The 8,379-nt window shown below is 35.8% G+C and overlaps 1 long non-coding RNA gene across 1 annotated transcript; it reads right to left on the bottom strand.

The window, feature by feature from the left end:
• Window positions 1-408: 408 nt before the first annotated feature.
• Window positions 409-826, bottom strand: LOC309797600. Its single transcript, XR_014292726.1, has 3 exons — window positions 710-826; window positions 576-654; window positions 409-515 (listed from the first exon to the last, which is right to left on the bottom strand). It is a non-coding gene; the product is annotated as an uncharacterized lncRNA (long non-coding RNA).
• Between the last annotated feature and the right edge of the window lie 7,553 nt (window positions 827-8,379).

The raw sequence follows: 8,379 nt of genomic DNA, 5'->3' as shown, positions 1-8,379 counted from the left end.
GGGAGTACTCCAACTATGACTCAAATTAAGCTGAAATTTGAACGCCTCAGGAAGCTTAAAACATACAGTAACAGTTCCAAGAAAGTTCTTAATCACTTTTTGCATGTCTAATAGCATGTGATCGTAGTCTTTATTGGTAACATCACTCGTTATGTTTTCCTTGTTTACGATGTTCTGACAAAACATTTTAGTACTAACGGAAACCTGGAACAAGATATTCAATCGTTTAATAATGATAGAACGAAATACTTGTGATTATACCAACCGCGCCGTTGTTGCTTTCTGAAGGTGCTTCATTAGCAGCATTCAAGCATGTTCCGTCAGATTTCAGGCAACAATCACCATTATCCTGCAGTAATATAGTTGATGAAACGAATAACTGAGAAAGTTTTAAAAGACATACCTGCACTGGAAGGCCTTGGGAAAATCTAGCCTTATTTGTTTTTTCGCACGAAGAATGATTAATAATGCTTGGCTCCCAACTATTCTCCTTCTCGAAATTGCTCTGATTGAACCTTCAATACAGAGAAATAAAATGGTAAATAGATATAGACTTGTTGGAACAGTTTGCAAACCTTGGATCGTTTAAAATGAAGCGGCCATGATCACGAAGAAATGATTCCTGCTCTCTTTGAATGATGTCAATTGGTTTTTCTAAAGTGAGACTTATCAGTTCTTTATATTGGATGACTAATAACACAAAACTAACGGTCTGAAATAAATTCGCTGCTTTTGACAGAAAACGCCCGAAAGGATGAACAATCATCGTTATTGAAGGTATTGCTATTCGACGGATGTCGACTTATTGATGACAGAATGGTTAATTGTAAAAGTATAGGAACCTATTTCATCTGCGTAAAGACATGAGTGTGGTTGAAAATAAAAAGTGGAGCTTAAGATTAGAAGTCTCATATACCAAAACAACAAATACTGATTAAGATTAAGAACTAAAGCGCAAACCACTATTTGGCATGTCTCCAATCTTCGATTCCTCCGGAATTGTGGAAAGCAAAGAATGAATCCTGTTAAATAGGTTATACATTCGAAGTTGTTTTAGCTAAAAACAATCTGTTGCGCAAAACACATACCTTTCGTCAACGGATTGTTGAACATTGTCATATTCATGCAATTCCTTTTCATCAACTAAATTTAAAAAAAAAGGTATTACACAATGACATCACGACATGGTAGATTGCAGAGGAAATTCTACTAGTACCTCGTTAATTAGTATACAACAATTCTAGTGCAAAATCACAGTTTTGATTCACGATCTGAAAGCGGGGCATCGTCGAAACTCTGATCATCGAATCTGTCTTCCACTATCTCTTCATCATCCGCAATGCTAGACATTTTGGAAGTGTCTGAAGGTATTAAAGAGAACAACAAATAAAAAAATATATTTGGAATGCATACTGACTCTAGCAACGGTCATCCAGATTAAACGTTAAAAATCCACTAACATTAACGGAACAGTAAAACTCAAACACAATAGAGAAACCATTAAGAAAATCGATATATTATTTCTGAGTAATCGATATGGAAATTTCAAAATGATAAATATGAATTTTTGAATTCCAAAAAACCTACGAGGAGCACCAAGTTGAGCGCGAGTATATTTACGAAGTAGAGAACTCATTTGAGACCACTGAGATGACGGTTTACTTTTATATCAGCGAAATCAAGAAAACAACACGTACATATCTTTTACACATCTATTCGTGAAATGAAAAACATGATAACCAGCTAGAAATGGATAGAAATCAACACGTCACTATAAAATCCCTATGACCGCCAGCAGGCAGTTTCCACCGCTTCTTAATTGTTGATTTGTGCTTAGGAAAGCATTCATTATGATTATGAATGTCAATAATAGTGTCTCCTACAGTTTATTTATTCGATATTGCGCGACGATTTAAAAAAAAATATTGTAGATCTCGTCGAACTGTGCGAGAGAACTATAAAATGTTAAGAGTTCCGGCTTATTGCAACTGTCAAGCACTATATTCTATTGGAAAATGAAAATAAATAAGTTGCGAACTTCAATGTTATTCCACTATTTGAAAAATTAAGTATATTATGCAATTTGTTCAGTAATCATTATTAACACTTCCGTAACGAAACTGTATTTTCGATAACAGACTATAATTTCTTCATTAATATAGTGAGGGAATTGGGAAATCTACATACCAATAAAAACAACTTTACTCTACCATTCCAAGTGTAATGTAAATCTATTACAAATGAAGCAAAACATTCCAAAAAAATGAAACCAAATCTAAATTTTTTCAAACTTTTCAAATAAGCGCGGTAGCCGCAAATACAAACGGAGCTACGAAAAATACGTCTATGCATTCTAGGGCGAAATATTGTGTTGTTGAATTGAACAGCTTTTGTATTGGAGATAAAGGCTTTCTCTCTGAAATGTGAAAAGAATATCATTGCCTTTAGAAAATAAGAATTTTAATTTGATGGGATATCTGTAGGCAAAAATCTATAGATTTCAATGGTTTTATTCCAAGTATTAAGGTTCAATACGAACCGACAATATATTAATTTAAAGTTAAAAGCGTTCATTATTTTCTCATTGAATGCACTGGATCAAATAAATCTCGAATGTAATGTGTTGAAAGTTAAAAGCAACCATTCAATCATCGTATGACTCCACATGACGACAGTATGACGCAGTGGTTAGAGGTGCCCTAAAATTCACGATTGATCTTTGGTTCGATTCCGGGCTTACTAAGTCGTCCATATCACTCTGGGATCGGAAAATTATTTAGACTCTTACATTTGTCAGATATCGTAAGTTTGTATAAATTGAATATATATTCAACCATCTCAATGATGTCTGCTGAAGTCGAATGCATGGCGTATCGCCTCACGGATTGATCAACGACGATCCCTTTGATCCGTTATTTTATGTTTTATGACGTCACATAAGGACTTAAGTCATTGCATATTAACGCATGCCGAAAATCTGTACAACCCTCATTCGAGTGGTTTATAGAGGTTTTTTTCTTTGCACTCCTTAAAACTACTGGGAACTGGGGTTCGCATATTATTTGAAGAAGAACGACTATAAAAATACCCAGGGAAACATGTGTTTAAAGTAAACATCAATAAAATGCTCATTTTCTGTTAATATCTTTAGTACTTTAGTGCTTCGTAAATAACACTACCGAATAGTTTTTGCGCTTGATTAATTAATCTGCAGCTGTTAATAAGTAGGCAGCTAGGCTTTGAAATGACAGCCACCTGAGTCTTCTCCATAAGCAGCACAATCACGCGTGTTGTTTTTTTCAAATAATTGTCCTCGAATGAAGATTAGATCTGTGCTTGGAAATACACCTGCAAACATCTTGTAGAAATTCACAATTGCTTAGAAGTTAGGTAAATCTTAAAGGTTTAGAACATTAGGATTATGTCGAGTATTAAGTTGACATCACTGCAGTTTACAAGTTTCCCTACAGCCTCAATTCACCGCCATCTTCGTGGAATGATTCAAATCATCTGCAATCTGTAAATGAGCTTCTTTCATCAAAAATAACATGACAATAAATAAAAATATATAAATATTATATGACGAGAGAACCGGCTGATCAAGGAGATTTAGAGTAAAGACTGTTAGTAGACTGAACCGGAAAGAGGCTATTTCGATTATATCTCAGTTCTTCATTAGTAGTCTGTTGCCTTTCATCATCTTTAGTAATAAAGTTTTTGTATTATCTCTAGCAAAGCAAAGGTGTTACGAAATATTGCTAAGAAATGATGAAAACTGAAGCAAGATATTAGTTCACCTAACACGGTTGGTGATTATTAAATATTAGCTATACACTATTTTTGCAGGAAAATATAACAGGTTAAAAAAACACTGGAAGTAGTCCAAAACAGGAAACAATGCTTCTGTTCAATTGTGAACATAAAGATCTGAATCCAATTCTACTTGAGAAACACAGTGGTTCTACCACTTCTTCCTATTATATGAAGTTGATGTAGAGAAAGTTGTACTCTAATATTCTTAGTTCTACAATACCCATACCATGTCCTAAAATCTCCTCTAAAATTCTGCTTTTGCATCCCGACGTCAAAAATGTGGGCTTTTTTTTAGAAAGCCACATCTTAGCTCAGAGTAAGCTTTCTTAACCGTAATAAAAACCTTTAAAATTTACACATTTTTGCGAACGAGGCACATATCGGTTGCATAAAATTCTGCATTTTTGGAAGCGATGAAGTCATTGAATGCAGTTTAAGCCTTCGTTTGTTTCTGAAATTTTTACCGAACAGGAAGCTGTCGAGATGCTTGAAAAAGTCGTAGACGATAGATAAGAGATGCGGCAACTATGGTGAGTGAGGCAGGGTTTCGTGGCCCAGCTCCTTCGACCGTAGCAGGGGAATGACAGCTACTTTTATATTTTCCAAGGTAGAACTCGCCGTTACGATTTTTTTGAAACAAATGTCGCCCTGTGCATTCCTTGGCCTAATCCTCATTGCTGTTTTAAATACTCTATTCTGCAACAACGCCCGAGTTTGATCTCGTTTTCTCCTATTTTTTTCAAGCCGAATCCACACACAAATCCGTGGACCTTCGTAGATGGTGAATACGAGGAAACCAATAAGAGATGTGCTGGGACCCGCAGAACATCTGACGTCGGATCATGGAAGAACAACTTTGCTCCTGTTTTTCGCCCTAATCTTCGTCCATAATTCAAAATACTCCACGGAGATATGTGAAAAAATTCAACTCAGTTAATCCCAGACACATAGTTGGTGGCTAACTTATTAGAACTATGCCAAAAACGACTACGTTAGTAGATAGTGAAACGCTGAAGAGATGGATTTTTGGCTTCTGAATTGTCGGAATGATTTATATTTTTCAAATACAGGTAACCATACTCATGAATAAATTTATGAGTTTTTCTCAATGTGCATGGATTGTATTTTGCATGTCAACTGACCAGAAGGCTGAAATGAAGTGAGGTGGTAGAAATGGGACACCGTGTGAGGTAGATTCCAATAAATAAACCCGACTTGTAATAGGAGGAACTTGACAAGCTACACCTTTGTTAGGTCCTGCACTGCAATGACAAAGCTTGGCAAGCCTGCCGTGGATATCTTTTATCACAGATATTGAAAACAAAAAGCCTCATACAAAAAAATCATTGTGCTCCTGGTGCTCATGGGGTGTGGAGAACAGATTGGCCGACTGTGTCAGAGATGAGCATAAACGGTTTCAGTCAATTGATAAACCACAAAACTTATTGTAAAGGTAATGCAGCAAAGTTATAAAAGATTGAGGAAATATTTGGATTATTTAGAGTAGATTGCCCAATTTCGCAACGCGAAAAGTTCACGTTTTTTTTCACCATTTTTCTTAGTGATCTTGTTCTAATACTAACTTGTACTGATTCTGGGTGGGTACCTGTAGCGTAGTAGTTAGAGGTGCAATGGAATAAGCACTATCTGAGTGTTTGATCTGAGAGCCGATCTAATCAAGTCCTTCCTTCCTCTGGTAACGAGAAATTGGTGCCAGACTAGTCTGGGAGGATAAGGCCAGTGATTTCATACATTGCCAGGTAACCGGAACTCATTGCGTTCAATCACTTTTACAATGCCTGAAGTCGAATCCATGATGCATTGCTCAGAAAATCAACGATAGTGACCAACGCCGAATGGTTTGTCCATTGTCCTTCATTGATTTGGACTACTGAGATAATGTCGTTTCAAAATTTGACTTTTTTAACTTTCAATTGAAAAGTGACGCAAAATCGTTGAAACTGGTTGCATTGAACTGCATTTGGTCAGAGAATTGCTAATGATCAATGGTTACAACGTTCGTTTCGGAATGTTTATTGATGGAGAAAAGGAGCTTGAGGATTACAAGGATCGCAGCTATCCCTATGATGACCAAGAGAAAAGACACATGAAGAAAACCCTGAAACACATTTGTGCGAAATTACGCTCGAAGAATTTTGGGGCCACTGGTCATGGATGTTATTGAGCACATGAAATCATAACGCATAAAATCCTGGGAAAATTACTACGGCAAGAATTAGTGTGCAGAAGTCGCTATAATGTACTAAAAATTGGAATATAGGATGTTGATGAAAGATCGGTAAAGACGGTTTCTACTACATAATTATTAGCAGCGCGAATTGCAAGTGGTAGTGTAGAAGGACATGTTGGAGTTGGACATGTTTACTAATTTAAAGTGGGAATTACGGATTACTGCCACTTCAAAATCCTGGACAACTTCATTCGCACTAAACATCAATTCAGAAGCGACCAAACAGGCCTTTGACGACTTCAGACTAAAAAATCTTATCTTCTGCATGGATGGAATGTCTAAACTTGTACAGTTAAAAAAAAATTCAGTACTTATTAAGGCTTTCACTTTGGCCGATAAAGTTAATTTTTTTAACGATGTTGTAGTGGTGTTCAATTTTCTGCTCAAAATCGGATATTTATTGCTAAAATACGAACATGATCGGCGAAGTATCCGTTATTGAGGATAGGTTGAAAGAAAGCTAACGTTAAAAGTGCGAATAGTTCAGACCTTTGTGAGTAGATTTATTCTATTGGCTATCATTCTTTGACGAAAAAGTATACAGCGGAAAGAAGTGCTGGTAAGCAATATTTGTGTTAAATCTAGCTTCACATATACGGAATGCTGCTTTGGAACAGTTATAGGTGTATAGTAAAATAAAGCACGCTGAGAGAAAGGCAAAGGGAGGGGCACGGATGGTGTAATGGATAACTGGTGACCCCCCGGAAAGGGCAATCATCTGGTTGGAAGTTCGCACCGCCCCGAAGTTTTGCAAATATCTCAGTGTCTTAGCGGTTATTTCGATTGATAATAACACTACCGATTAACAGAAATAGGTAGTTAAAAATGAAATTCAAAATTATAGGTGTGTTTAAATCCAGGCAAATTTTCATCTTTAAATTTTGACCCCAAATTAAGTAAAACACTAATCCAGCACAGTATCAAAATGGTGTCTTAATGGCATCTCTTAATGGGGTATATTTAAGGAAATATCAGCTTGAAAACTAAACTATATTTGGCACTCGACATGATTACTACATTAAATCCGAAGGCACTCGAAAAAGTCTCTTGCACGCTTTCTCGACGCTTTTCACCCGCTCGATGCTGATTTGTTCAAGTGTTGGATGGTCCAATTGTGGGTGAGGAAATCGAATGCTGTTTTCGGATGTTGACTGGTCATAGTGAATAGACATGTGTAGATAAAATGGTAAACCCTGAAATTTTCGATTTTCACAGTTTGAATCCATTGATACCAATGAATATGAACTGTATACTCCGTGTCGTCACTTTACTCTTTATATTCGTTTATGTAAAAATCACTCTTTTATATTCGATCACTTATTTTTAATTTCAAAAAGGAATATTACATTTTGGACAAATAAGCAATACTTAGAAAACTAAGTATAAAAAATAAGGTATATCCATTTACCACGTCGCATTTTAAAAAAAAAAAGAAGAGCAAGAGTAGAAAACGTGAAATATGTTAGTTTTTGTGACACTCTCCCTAGCTAAGATAAGTGCACGTTAAATGTAAGATGGCTTTAAAAAACAACCTTTTGAAGGATGCGAGTAATCCTAAATGCTTTATGCCAAGGATTAAAAGTCCGAATGACGACTGCAGAAATTTTCATGTGACACAAAGATTTTGATTTAAAAAATTAGTACATAAAGGAGACAACCAGATGATATTTTATTGATTCTGGTATAATAAAAAGTAGTTTCGCCTTTTATGGTCATTGTTTTTCCATGAGATAGCGATTTTTTACTATGGAATTATAGCTTTCTTACCTAAGCTTTATAACTTTAAGTGATATCAAGCTTCTTGCACAAATTTTTGGCTAGTAACAATAAGGATGATGATCTTAGAAATGCATATTAGTTGACTCAGTCTCCTCATTGATAATGATGTAAGGTGTGACACAGGCTGAAACTTATAGGAATGATAGAACAAAATTCTAATAAAGAATACTACCATGATATTCGTCCAAGCAGGCATTACGTTCATTTGGTGTGTTTCGGAAGTAAGCTCACAAGCAACGAGTATAAGCTTTTTACGGATTTTCCTCGCTAACGAGTATGTGGTCTTCGAACTTTCGGCAGATGAGTAATGTTATTGCTAACAAATATTTGAGAAACTCAGTTGAGAAAACACTACATATGTTATACTCTTCTCATAGTGTTTTGTATATATCACCTTTTTTACAGAATGGGTGAAATCTGATTTTTACAGGCACCAAGAGATCAGTATCGCCTCTTATAACTCAGCTCTGGCTTGCAGTTTTGTGGAAGCTCATCTGTGAAATAACGAGGAGAAATGTAACAAAAATATTTTTAAA

This window comes from Mesoplodon mirus (genome assembly GCF_964341445.2).
Source record: "Mesoplodon mirus genome assembly, contig: HAP1_SCAFFOLD_786, whole genome shotgun sequence".
In the NCBI taxonomy this organism is placed as follows: Eukaryota; Metazoa; Chordata; class Mammalia; order Artiodactyla; family Ziphiidae; genus Mesoplodon; species Mesoplodon mirus.
Note: the sequence above shows the minus strand (reverse complement) of the source record. Positions and strands in the feature narration are given on the sequence as shown.